At 37.8% G+C, this 14,880-nt stretch overlaps 1 long non-coding RNA gene across 1 annotated transcript; it reads left to right on the forward strand.

Moving 5' to 3' along the window:
* The first annotated feature begins 8,469 nt into the window (after positions 1 to 8,469).
* Positions 8,470 to 11,393, forward strand: LOC131227440 (uncharacterized). Its single transcript, XR_009162275.1, has 4 exons — positions 8,470 to 9,044; positions 9,214 to 9,318; positions 10,212 to 10,286; positions 10,393 to 11,393. It is a non-coding gene; the product is annotated as an uncharacterized LOC131227440 (long non-coding RNA).
* The last annotated feature ends 3,487 nt before the right edge of the window (positions 11,394 to 14,880 follow it).

Raw genomic sequence — 14,880 nt, forward strand, 5'->3', positions numbered from 1 at the left:
AAAGTTAAACAAGCTTTTTCACTGGAAAGTTGGTATCTTAGATTCAAGAAGTAGCGTCCATACATGGTGAACATACATTGGACAAATTGGGTTACTTGACAAGCTCGACTAGTACGAGCGTACGTTGAATTAGTCGACATGGAGCGCATACGCACCCCTCGTGGCCTAACCACTGTAGGTAATCACCGTACGACTCGGATTCATCAGACGTATCCTCGTGGCTAAAATAGCTTGGCCACCGACAGTGAACCATTACCGATTGCCTGGATTACATCGTAGCCCTAATCACACTTCAAGCAATGGCATTCACATGTAATCGTCAAAGACAACATGTGACAATCAATTCAGATATAAATCTCATATAAGCATTTTAACGAACACATAGAGTACATGTTATCATATATAGGCATTCCATACATAAATCACGTAGTAGCAAGATAGATTACATAAAGGAAACTGTAACTATAGATGAGGGAGTTGAGGATCCTATCTCCACACCCTCATTAAATACATCTCATAAAGCATTTTCTCATTCAGGCATTTATCAAACACTTAGACTACACATATTACATACATGTAAAAAGTTAGTTAAAACACATATTATAGCAAATCCTTCCACATATGAGTTGCCACACGTACAACCATCATGTGTTCCCAAACGTCCATCACAACAAGCACAAATCATAATTCCATATCCATTCAGACATTTCAACAAACATAGAGAATGCATTTACAATTAACATAGTTTACATATATGTGAAATATACGGAAAACATTGTATCTAGGCATATGTGATAGCAATAAAGTTAGACATAAATCATTGCTGACATTGAATGCCTTGAAAACCATAACCTAAACGTTTATAGTCCGCACCTCACGCCGGTAGACTCGTAACGAACTCAGTTCGAACACTAACTCATCGTCTACGGCACAACGACAACCTATAGTATGAAATAGGTTAGCTGTTTCACCTTTTTCTCTACTTGAATCCCTAAAATAGATTAGGGTTAGGATTTCTTACCCAAGAATGGAATCAAAATCGCCCGAATAGCGATACAATAACGGTGGTTAAGCACGTGGAGTGGTAGGGAAGAATCTTAGGAACGATCTCCCACTTTCTCACACACTCTCTCTCTTTCCTTCTCTCTTTGCTCTCTTCTCTCTCCTAGGGTTTACAAATTCGTATGGAGTGAGAGAGGGGTGGGTTTAGGTGCTTATATAGGCCCAGAACTTATGAGATTAGCCCTAGGGCCATGGTATACTTAGGTTATAGCCAAAAGTCGACTGTTTCGGTCCAACGGAGCACATCTGGAGGCCCCTTTTTTGCGTACGGTCTGGGGAAAGTTTCCTAACGATGGATCTACGCCAAGTTAAGTTTTCGGTCCAATCGGATTTACAGTTTGATCGCGGAGGATTAGTTTCAATTCAATAGTCATCGACACTCGATCAGGGCCACAAGTACATCGACCTGTGTTGGAAATTTTTCCTGATCCAAGGGTGTAGTTGGGTCAGAATCTGATGGTCTGAAACTTTAGATTTGGCCTGCAAGCGAACGACTCAATTCACTTAAATTTCAGTTCGCTTTCTAAAGGTATTCACGTTTCTCACACACTTCGCTCCGGGCTCAAGTTGTGCGTTTTGGGATACTATTAGGACTTGATTTTCGAGTTGATCATCAAGCCCAATAAGGTGGTCATAACCGTACAGTTTCACGGTCGTCGGACTTTCGACGCGTGGTCCAGATCCGATAGGAAGTTTCAATGTGCTCCCGAGAGCAACCGGGTTTAGAGGTTGATCTTAGATTTCAGGGTAATATAGCGTAAATGACTCTACAGGTTTTGGGTCTTGCAGATCGTATTTAAAGTGATCTAAGCTAATTTCACAGATAATCTCGTTTAACACTTAGTTAATTCTCGTCTAATTTCTAAAGGATTTGGTCCTTAATGATTTCCGCCTGAGGTGGTACTCAGGTCTTGGTATGGATTTTTCCAAGACGTTACACAAGCATATGTTGAATGTGAATCAATAGTTATTTTCTTTGCAAAGTTTCCAATTTTTTGTTACAAAAGTGGCACAACTGGTGTGTGGATGACACTGAGTTTTGGAAGTTCATATTCGCAATGGAACGTTATGTTTAAATAATTTTAGGTTTGCTTACAGGGCTCTCTCCCCTTCTGATACACCATGTGATGATTCAAATTGTTCATCCAGAAGTTCCAACAGAAGATGGTCCATACATAGAAAGTCTTACTTATCTAAAAGCAACTTGAAACAATGGTCTACATGTTTTGCGAACTTGAAATGTCAGATCAGTTAGATTTATCTCATGGGGGCGGACATATATTATGGGACCTTCTAGATGTATGGTTTGGATCATCACATCATGAGGTGAATGGGCAAGCCTTGATAGCAAATCTCATTTAGTGCTAAACTTTCATTGGATTAATAATCAAATTTTCTACTCTTTTTTCTTTATTTTTAACTTGATCTTTATTTGTAACAAGCCCTAAAATTATCTGTAAAAATGGATGAGCGGAATGGATGAAACACGTACATCATAGTGGGGCCCACAGAGCACCAACCACCAGCCGGCTGGTGTCAGGTGGAGTAGCTAGTCCATCTCCAACTAAGGGACGGGATTGGAAGTGGATTGGCTGGTGTATTGACGTCAGCAAGTTATGTGGGTCGCATCATGATGTATTTGTTATATCCAAACCGTCCATTCATCTTGCGAGCTCGTCGTAAGACTTGAGCCAAAAAATAAAATAGATCTAAAGATAAACTGGACCACAATGCAAAAAGCAGTAGGGGATTAAACGTCTACCATTGAAACCCTTTTGGGGTCACAAAAGTATTGGATCCATATGAAATTTGTTTTTCCTCTTTATTCAGATAATTTTAACCTTATGAATAGATTAGGTGCAAAATAAACGTTACAGTGGGCTTGCAAATTTTTTAACGGTGAAAATCATTATCCCGCTGCTATTTTTGGTGTGGTCCATTGGAGTTTTGGATATGATTCATTTTTTTTGGAAAATGCTCTAAAATAATCTCGAAAAATTTATGAATGGTGTAGATATTATAAATACATTATTGTGGGGCCCATTTAACTTTGATTTCCTTTGATTCCTACAACTCGGACCTTGAGGAGCGTCTTGCGCACAACACGTATCTACACCAGCGATATAGCTGGTGTGTGATACGGAAACGGATTGGCTACTCCCCAACCTGGTGGGTGATGGTCAGTGCTGTGTGGCCCCATGATGGATGTGTTTCATCCATTTTTACATATTATTTTTTTTCTCTATTCCAAAAATAAGATGGGTATAAATCTCAGGTGGACCCCACCACAGGAAAACAATGGTGATTGGATATCCACCATTAAAATCCTCCTAGGGCCCACTGTACTGTTTATTTGACATCCAATATGTTGATTAGGTCATACATGCCCCGATGAAGTGAAAAAACAAAAATCAACTTGATTCAAAACTTTTATGGCCCCCAAAAAGTTTTCAATTGACAAAGCTCATTCAACATTGTTTCCTGCATATATCTTGACAGATAAACAAATACCTTATAGAGGAAGAGGAAGGGGTGAATGTGCTCATAATGTTATGGCCATCTGTAACTTTAATATGATTTTTACATATTGCATAGCTGGATGGGAAGGGGTGGCATATGATTCAAGGGTCATTATGGATGCTGAGCTTGATCCAACAAAGAAATTTCTGTTGCCTCCTCCTGGTAATATATATATATATATATTTCAGATAGCTTGGTAAAATTATAACTTGAAATTTTGCTAAAATATCATTTGTTTTTATGTAGATAAATATTATCTGGTTGATGTTGCTTACACTCACAAGAGGATTTATTGCACCATACCATAGTTTATTTGAATTAAATAGAATAAATTTATTTTCATTTAATAAAAAATAATTTCTTTATAATGTAAAATATATCTAAACAGGAAATAGGGGCAAATGTGTCAAATTAACATATTTCAAACATTTCAGATATTTGTTAACAAACAGATTGTTTCAAATTCAGTACTTAATTTTCAGACTTCAGCCATAATTACTGAACAAGTTTTTTGACTTCAGATTTCAGATTCAGGTTTCCGATTTCAGATTCAGCTTTAGATTTCAGATTCAGGCTTTATACTTTAGATTTAACAAACGGGGCCTTAGTCATGTTTGAATGCTTGTTGCGTTCTCTGATGCACACACACACACACACACACACACACACACACACACACACACGCACGCACGCACGCACCCAAAAACTTCGGTTTTGATCATCGCATCCTATTGAATAGTGTGGGGAAGATGATTGAGAATTGATCAGCTACCAGCAATAACGGGACTAGTTCTTGTACTATAACATATTTACCGCCAAAATGCCATTTGTGTAGGAAATTAGTACTATGAAAAACTATAGGCCTCCCTTCTCAAAAATCAGGCTGATCAGATCACTAGGTGTGCATTCCAATGCCAGGTAATCTTCATGGTGATGCCTACCATTTTCATAGTACTGGTGTCAATTATACACAGCTGGAATGTACTATGTCGACAAGATACAACACCATAAGTTGTGGTAACTTGCTTGTGGGTAATCAGTTCTCAGGATGATTTCTTAAATTGTTATATGATGGTTCCTTAATACTGACAGAATTTATTTATTTTGGTAACCCTGGGCCTTTCAGGATTGATATATGTTTAAGGATGAAAGTGGTTATTGAAGGAGGGAATTCTTGGCTATTACAAATGATGTGGAGATTTTCTTGGCCTTTGGAAAGTGCATTCTTGCTTCGAAGCCGAGCTCTATTTTGAATGAGTTAAGGTTGTGATCTTGCTTCTTGGAAATTTCATGTGTATATTCCCAGTAGTTGGTTTAATTATATTGTTGACTCTCTTGCAAAGGGGTCCATAGATATCTTTTATTAGTGACTCTTATCCATTGCCTTGATTTATTTTGTTATCTTCTCTTTGTATTGGGGATTCCTATCCAATGTCTTGATGGATTTTGTTTCTTTCCTGCTTTTCTATTGTTTAATAGGATTTCATTCATATTTAAAAATTGAAATAGATAGACAAAAATGAATTTTTTTGATTCATTGGAATTTTTTTAAATGATTATTTTATTGGTTTTTGTGATTAAAAAAAATTCTAGCATTGAATCATGTGATATATACATAACCATTTTCACGGCTTAAACTAAGTTTTAAGTAAGTTTTAAATAATCAAAACACACCATGGTATTTAAAACAAGTAAATTATTGAATTGATTTTGCTATCATGAGGTTCAATAACCCGCTTGTGTTTATAACTGTGCTTGTGGACATGCCATTGCACTTGCAAATATGGCACGTGTACAAGATCAAGCTCTCCATGAGATGGCCCACATGTCTTGAATCATCTAATGTGGTTCATGGTATACAAAACAAGGGACGGAATGACAGATAGAGGTTAATTTAAAATCATTTCGACCTACTCTAATGTTTTTGGTTTTTGTGATCGAAAAAAAAAAAAAAAAACTATTATGTAGCGTTTTTCATGCCCTTCTAAACTGAGTGAAAGCCTGGATTTTTGGACCAAAAGGGGGAGGGGAAGGAGAAGGAGCCCTAGACCTGACCTGCATGAGATAAATGAGGATTTATTCAATCACATAGTTTGGGCTCCTAGAATATGGTGCCCCTGTGGCAATCTATTTGATTGTAAGCTCAGATCTCACATGCATTTGTCATATTGGAACATACAATAGCATCTACATGAGCAGGGGACTACATGCGTGTGGAATAGCAAACCTCTGTCTACAATATATTCTGTCTTGTATTTTTGTGACGAAGGCAACATGCTTGTGGGGCCCTATGGATCCACAAGCAAGCACACATGCTAACATGGCACATATGTAATATTCAAGCTTTCCAGGAAGTGGGGGATGCTATTTTATCTTCTGGCCAAATAATCAATCTACAATGTCAAACAAACAGAGAGCTAAAACATCCTGATGTATAGACTGGCATGGCTTTTGGGCTAGGGCACCTACTTGATGGGGATCACATGATGGAAGGCCTGGATGTCTAAAACATGCTCTGGATTTGCACACATCTTTGCACATAGATGTGCTTGGCTGTACGCATGGGATTAACTAACCTCTTATCATAACTCCCTACAATCTATGTAAATAAATAGAACCAAAATACACGTCTGCATTACCTGAGTTCTTATTTAGAGGTTTGCTAAGTGTGTGTGCCAGGGAGCCCAACTACATGTCATCTGTTGTATTTATTTTAGAATACATATTAAGTAGCTATTCAAGTCTGAGATAGTAACTGTTATGCTTGTCACAATTAATCAAATGGGTTTTATGTGCTATACTTATGTTCAAGGAATTGATCTGCCATTGTATTTTACTGTTTGGTTGGGTATCACTCCATTTACTTTCCTGTTCATACTCAAAATTGTACAATGCCAACAGCTGGGACATGAATACTAAGTTCGATGGGCCGTTGCCAAATAACAGGTTTCAAGAACTCAGGGGATTCCACAAAATTGATTTTCATTTGGATGGCGAATGGATGTCTTGTTCAAAATATAGTTTAAAATCCCAAAAACTTGACTTGATGCTCAATCAGTTCAGGTTGACATGAGGACTCGGACCCAACTTGACTCAATATTTAATAATTATAAAATAAAAAATCAAGATTAATTGGTAGTAAAAAAATATTTACATAGAGTATAAAAGTAACATAAAATAGGAAAACAAACAGTAAGATACTGAATAGGATGAGGGTTAAGGGAGGGCAAGTGACTGATTCTCACCAGCCCTTCTACACACACACACATATATTAATAAACCCTTTAACAAAGTAAGTGACTCTGTTTGAGTCACCGTGAGTCATGTTTAGTCAGCTGAGTCGGCGGATTGACTCAATGGGTTTCTCCGAGTTGGAACCAAGCCACTTCTAGAACTGAGTTCCTGTTGACCCAGTTCAATATCTTGCCAAGTCAATAGGCCCAGTTTTTATTCAAGTTAGTGAGTTTTAGAACTATGCTTCCAAATGTAGATGCCATTTGTCACTTGGGTTTGTTTTGTGAGAAAAATGGTCATACTCTAGTATGTGTGTGATGGTTCTTATGCATGTATGACTCAAAATCAAACCATCCAAACTGTATACCCTACTTTAGATGTGTGATAAACCATAAGCTATATGGAACTGATGTCTGATTTCCTAAGTGGCTGGTTGGTGGATATCTAATGCACAATTAAAATGGAAAAAAAAAAAAAAAAAAAAAAAAAACCTAGTCAATTTGGCATGTGGGCCTTGATCAACATCAAATACATGCATGGTTTTTATTGTTTGTTAACAGAGGTTTCATGCTTGGCTGACATCTTTATACTTTCTTCTTCACAACTTGTTACATTTTTTAGCCATAGTGTTGCATGAATTATGAATTATCATTTAACATATCTACTATAATACTTTGAATTTATGAGAGGAGGGCTAGTCGTTAGCATTATCTGACTTTGGTTATGATGGTACATGTCTAGTGAATATTTCCAACATGATAAGACGATCTTACCCTTTGTCAAGCCCTCTGCCCCATTCATCTAATTGTCTCTCATCCCAACTGATATACTCTTATTTCTTTTGCAAGATAGCTTGAATTTTGTTAAAGAAAGAACCAAGCTATATAAACTGGGCATGCAGCTTAAGGGAGGGGAAAGGAGTGGATGATCAGGAGGGACCCCTGAACTAGTGTTGATCTACATGACAGTCCATAAATGTGAGTGAGCTGCATCATTCTTCCATGAAGCTTTCCTCTCCTCCCACTCATAACAGTAAAGGCAAAATGAACAATGGGAAAGGTTTCAGTCTGCTCCTAAAATTCCTTTTTCTTTCACAAGTAAGATATTTTCATCGATATGTCCACACTATTTTGTTGTATTTTTTGATGGAGCCATAACTTTTCTCTTAAATAAGGTTAAATGTCTTATTATTTCATTTTTTTTTCTTGTTTATGCAGTTAACTTCTTGGTCAGTTATCATTTGCAAAATATCAAAAGTTGAAAATACAAGGAATTCTAAATGGACTTGCTCATGTATGGTGGATGTAGGTTGGTCGTAGCTCGCCTGCCAACTTACGGTATATGTTATAGACCCGGGCATTCATCTGGTAGGGAACAATATCATCAAGACCTAACACAAACATTATGCTGGTTGACTCATTGGATAAGACGTGCATGTACATTGAATATGGACCATTGGTCATTTTTTCCAATGGTCCATTTTTTTCTCATACAAGTGTGGCCCACCTATTGAGTAGGCTAGTATGATTTTTGGTCTTGAGCATTAGCAGAATGTGCCTTCACCTATCATGCTCTGCTTCTTGTGCACCTAAAGCAGTGTTTGTGTAATTATACTCATTGTATGGTCTGGTTATGAAACAATACTGATACATGTTTGCTAGGTGTATCTATATCAAGCTGAGCAAGCCTTACATCAGAAAATGAGAAAGGAAACATGCATGGAACTCAGCAGAGAACATTTTTCCTGTAAACTAAAAAAATAACAAGAAGTTGATCACTCCTTTGTTATATTTATGCTGAAGGAAAAAAAAAAAAAAAAAAAAAGGACTAGGTTCCCCTGTTTTGAATGCAAGAAGCACACTAGCACCCTTGGTACAATCATGCTTCTCCTTGTCTTTTCTAATTCACGTCTAAGATGTCTATGACAAAAATTGGCATTCTTTTCATGTATTTTTCTTTATTATGAGGTTACTTAGTTTCCCAAAAGGTGTTTTGGTTGAATTTGACTGATGAATTATGGGGCATTGTATATGCAGCTGATGATAGGCAAAAACTATGACATGATGTTTGTGAGCTACATCAGGCATCCATCTCTCTGTTCTAACGTTAAAGGAATGGGCCAAAAGAGGGAAGCAATGATTGACTGTGGACAGCTAGCATCCCCACGATGGAGAATGACCATATAAAGATCTTTCTACATCAAAGAAAACTCTCTTGAGTTGCATTGGGTAATGATTGCATTCTCTCTTCATCTTTTTCTCCTATTCTCATATTCCATGCTTGGTTGCAATTGGAGCATGAAGGCCAGGAACTTCCCTTTGAGTTGCATATTTTAGTGACATGTGTAAGTTTTCTCATATGTATCTAATATTTAACTGACTCACCAAGTTGTTCCAGTGTCGATATATCATCATGCAGGAACTGGACACATAGAATTCCTAAGATAAGAAGCAACAATAGCTGGTGAATGCCAACACTAAGGATAGAAGCATCTATGAACAAGTAAGAAAACTTATTTCTACATAAAAAGTTGAATCTAATTAATGCTTCTTACATTGGTGTGACAATGTTGCGAGTGTCGCTCCCAAAACCATTTGTTTATTGGGCCTCACCATGAAAGGATCCTTCAAGATCTTGACTAGTTATAGGGAAACTTTTCTTCTTCTTTTTTCATATAGAAGTTTTAGTATTTACCAATCATCTATCCACCCATACTTCATTAGTTTTCGTGGTTTCCTTTCATTTTGATTATTTTCAAAATCTATATGTTTTTATATTCTAGAAACCTGCATTATTTGACACCCATGTCTGACACATGTTGATGTTCTATTTTCTTCTTACTTCTGGCAGCATTTATATACATTTTGTATAGGTCATAGTTTAGCTACTAGAATACATGTTCCTGTTTCTTATGTATATGATGTATGGAACCAAGAGAGAATATTTGTTTTAAAAACATACTCTTATTGACACCGATTATTAAATGCCACAGCCGAGAAGTTTCTTTACTTTTTGGTAAAATGTTTATTGATGAAATATCACGCTCTCCTCCACACACACACACTATATGCATGCCGACATCGTGATAACGGTGGATGTCTATCAGCTTTTGTTTTTATTAGGATATCTATTCTTGGTTCAAAATTGACCTTATATGAGGTATTTCTAATAAAACAACTCTCATATGTCATAACACATCTGTACAGGCATGTGGGAGTGGTGGGTTTTCCAGGACCTTGTTTCTACTTATTTCCTTGTCAAAAAAAAAAAAAAAAAAACACACTATTCTCCATGTCCAAAATAGGTATACATATCTGTTTAAAATGTTTAAATCTTGGATTGTTTAAAATGTGTAATATTTGTTTTAATGGAATGATTTACTTCCACTTGTTTAGGCTTGTCTTCTTTCAGTGATTTGAGCAGTCCTTAAAAGATATTCAGGGATTAAGTACCCGAGAAAGTGCAAAAAGGTGACATGTTTATCTTATTTGCAACAAGCAACATAATCGCTTATCATTTATTTGTCCAATGAAATGCATTCATGAATATTGAAATCTTTTCACTTACTTGCAACAGGAATGACAAAATTCTGAAAATGAGATCAAGATTGTGCTTTGTTGACCATCAGGAGTATACATGTGTTGGTGTGTTTTATATAGTCCTGTTGCTTCTTATATTCTCTCATGATTCCTTGCCTAATGTCGTGGTTGTGTGGATCTCTTAATTGGCAATTCTGCTGAAATCATTCAGAAGGCAGGATCACAAGATTAATGTGAGACTTGAAACACATGTTGGTGATCCAAGCCCTTGAACACACTGGTGTCATGATGAATGTGTCTTCACCTACTATCAGTTTTGTCCATTCATCAAGTAAGCCACACTTCTATTGAGAAAATGGATGCAGTTTTGTCCATTCATTAGGTGAGCCACACTTCTATTGAGAAAATGGATGCTTAAAAGATCGATAAGATGATAACCAATGGTACATGAGTGGACCACTAATTAACCATATTAGTGGACTCATCAAACTATATTTGTCCTCTGTAGAAATGCATCCACAAGGACTAACTTCTTCAAATGTAAAATTTCTATCCTCATGCTAATATTTTCAATCCTATGTTTACTTTATTTATGTAATATCTACACAACAGCCAAAGAACTGGGGTGTGTTGATAGGAATGTATCTACCGATGTATTGTAAACATAACATTCTCTAGAAGCTCAGTTAACAGTTATAGCATTATTGATATGTGCAGGATTTGCGAAATCGTTTACAGCTTTTGCAAGAAATGGTGACAGATGAGAAGTATAGATTGAGGTGGAGTTTTGTATATAGCTATAGTTTCCTGGACTTTCAAGTTGTTGCATTGTTTGTGTTTATATTTCATGCATACAAGCAAACACTTGTAGCCTACATGTTTGTGTGAGCATGAAGTGTTTTTTTACCGACCATCCCTTATTGACTTTGCATGAGAACAAAATAAAGGAACTTTGCAGGGTATTACATTTTTATTTTTATTTTTTAATTTATTTATTTTGGCAGCTGTTGAACCATCTCAAGAAATGTCAATAGTGCAGCCCAATTCTGAGTAATGGAAGAATCTCTGATGAAATCTCTTTATTCACATCGAGAACATGTTCACTCCCCAAGTATAGGGTTGTGATGTAGTAATAAACTCGGTAAGACCGAGGTCGAATCCACAGGGACTGATACCTGTACGTTATCTGAAACCAAGTAGAGCTAGAACTAGACTAAGATGTGATCTAATCCAAATAGAGTTTAAGGAATAATTGTGGAATAATTATCTAAAACTTTAAGGATTTCAGAGGAAGAAACTAGGGATTCAGAGGATCCACTTGTAGAGATCAGGGAGAAATTATGCCTGCTTCAGAAATCATGGAATTTAACTAGACTTCCTTTGATATAGTTTTCAAGAGGTGAAAGGTGTATGAATTAGAATGGATTCCATCACCAAGCCATGCCCATGAGACAAAGTAAACAACAGAATTAAACTAATTACCAACCAACCAACAATGTATGAGGATCAGGAAGGGTACTGTCATCCTACCATGCTCATGGGACGATGATGAACAACAGGGGTTCCTGACTTCATAAACATAAAAAGGGAAAAGAAATACTCAAAGTCATTGCAAACCCATTGTAATTTCAGTCACAACAGACCATAAAAGACTAACAAAAATATTCCTTTAATAATCAACTATATCAAATTCAGTTTAGAAATTTAAATTAAAGGCAGAAAGTAGGTTCTCCCATCTCGCTACAGGCTTCACCTCTTAGCCCTAGCTAAGAGGTTTAGCCACACATGATATGGGCTAAGTCTAAAAAAAATAATAGAAATATAAAGGAAAAGAAGAAGAAAAAAAAAAAATCAGAACCGAGCACCCCTTGCAATCGTCCAAGCCCTACTTTTTTCCTCCCCACTTCCCGTTTCTCTGCCTTCTCCCCCAAAAAAGACAACTTCTCTTGGCCTCCACGGCTTTCTTTATAGGCTGATGGAGGTGATGGCTGCGTGATGAGAAGGGCTTCCGCATTCCTCTTTACGCAGCATGTTTGTAACCGAGCTGGACTTCCTGTTTTGCACAGGGAAAACCGTATACATCCTTGCATTCGACGAATCGTCTCGGGTGGCCGATCATCTACCTTACCCGTCTGACATCATGGTTGGAACCTTCCTTATCTTGAGAATCCTCTGGACGGTCCGGATCACTGATCCGGCCTTGATAGTGATCACAGAACGGCCCACCGTGGCCGTTTTTCACGGACGCGCGTCCATGCGTAAGCAGGAAACGCTGTGACAATCGGTGGGCCCCACAGTATAGTTTTTAGAGGAATCCACCCCGGTCATTGGATTCCTGACGAAAAACTGGTCAGGAAGGGTGGGTTTTCTTAAAATTCTGCATGGCCCATTGTATCAGATCCCTTCACCGTCCATCTTGCTTTTGGACGATCAAGAATGGATCTTCGGGACTTTTTTGGAAATTTGCCACCTAGGCATGAATGATATGGCCCTTGTGATTCTCATGGACTGTCTGGATCAGTCATCTGGACCATGATGGTGGCCCATAGAGATCGAACGGCGCCCCTGTTTCACGCCAGAAGAAACGTACGTTCCGTCTTTTGATTGAGAGTCGGTGGGGCCATGAACACTGTCATAAAGTAAATCCACTCCGCTCATTCGACTCGTGGCGAAAAACCAGTAAGAAACGTGCACTTTTTCTTGATTTTAGTGTGGTCCACCGTATCTTCTACTCCGCCGTTCATTATGCATTTAACAGTTAGGATTCTGCAACATCTTCCATGACCTCAAGAGGCCACCTTGGTGAGGTAAATACCCCACCTATGCACACAATGGACGGTCCCGATCAGTTATTTGGGGGAGGAATGGGCCCCACTGAGAGGAACCGGCGGACGGCGTCAGTACGCTGTCCGTATTTGAACTGGAGCTGTGTTGCCATGCAGTCTTAGTGCAAAAAGTGTACTATGTACACTGTATGATGATTATGAGAAATCCACACCATCCATCTTGTTCTTCTCATGATTTAAGGCGTTGAGACCGAAGATGAGGAGTATTCAGAGATCAGGTGGGTCCCAGATCAGTAAATTGTGGGCTGATCTGTCCATTGGGCCCCTTCCATAGCGATCCAATGGATGAAAATTTACGTGTACGGTTAATTTATGACCCTCAGGCCATGTATAAAGTTTTGAGCTGATCGGATGGCGAGAACCCTGTGATCTTGCATTCTGGACACTTTTCAGGCCACTTGAGCTTCAATTCCTCGATTTTCTTAAATCTCTGGCGTGCAAATCTATCGATCTTGGTCTCCTAGGGTCGTCGCTTGCCTGGGTGACTTTAGACTGTTAAATCCATGCTTTTAGTACCCTTTTTCAGTCCAAGCTCATGAATACGCCCTGCATCACAAACATGATTAAATCAGGCCGTTAAACAATACTATGTTTGAAAATTCAGGCAATAACAGGGTCCAATATGCAATATTTGACCCTCAACAGAACACTAGGTAATTTTGCTTTCTTTGTTTTCAAGATCTGTATGCTATAGCTCGCACTGGGACAAAGGCTAAAAAGATTACGATGATAATATATTTGTGAGCCTTTGCATCTCCTCGTATTAGATTCTCCATAATCAAAATGGAGAACAATCTATTTATACAAAGATATGCGTCATTCCTTCCCATCAAGGATATAGGATCTATTGGTTTTGATTTTATAGTAACTTAAATGGTAATATTAGTAGAAATAGTTCTGAAATGCTTAGCAACATCTACAGAGACATCACTGTTGGCAGTTAACTAATCATGGCAATATATGGGAGCTAGTGATGTTAGACAGGCCGCATGGCCACATGCTTTGTATAGCCACATGCCTTGTGTAGCCACAAGCCTTGTATATCTAATTTCCATAGATAGATGATTCCGTCTGTATCATTTACCTTGTATAGATGATTGTAAATCTCTATATATTCAACCCCTTTGGGTTGTCTCAAATACATAGAAAACCAAAGGAGAATCGTTTCTCTTTGCTTTCATATCGTTTCTCGTTGTTTTCATGGTATCAGAGATTCTCCTTTGGTTTTCTGTCTATTTGAGACAACCCAAAGGGGTTGAATATATAGAGATTTATAGTCATCTATACAAGGTAAATGATAAAGACAGAATCATCTATCTATGGAAATTAGATATACAAGGCATGTGGCTATATAAAGCATGTAGCCATGTGGCCTGTTTAACATCCCCCTTCAAACTAATTCTAGTCATCGACAAGTAATAGTTTGCCAACTAGAAATGAGTGAAGTGCAGAAGTGAGGGACTTCGTGAGAATGTCTGCAATCTGATCATGGGATGCAACATGTGAAAGAGAAATGAGCCCAGACTGAAACTTCTCTCAGATGAAGTGACAATCAACTTTAATATGCTTTGTTCGTTCATGAAAAATAGGGTTAGAAGCAATCTGAATGACACTTAGATTATCTACATGTAGTGGAGTAGGATTCTGTAGATGAACGCCCAAGTCAGAAAAAAGTAAAC

Source organism: Magnolia sinica, chromosome 15 (assembly GCF_029962835.1).
Source record: "Magnolia sinica isolate HGM2019 chromosome 15, MsV1, whole genome shotgun sequence".
In the NCBI taxonomy this organism is placed as follows: Eukaryota; Viridiplantae; Streptophyta; class Magnoliopsida; order Magnoliales; family Magnoliaceae; genus Magnolia; species Magnolia sinica.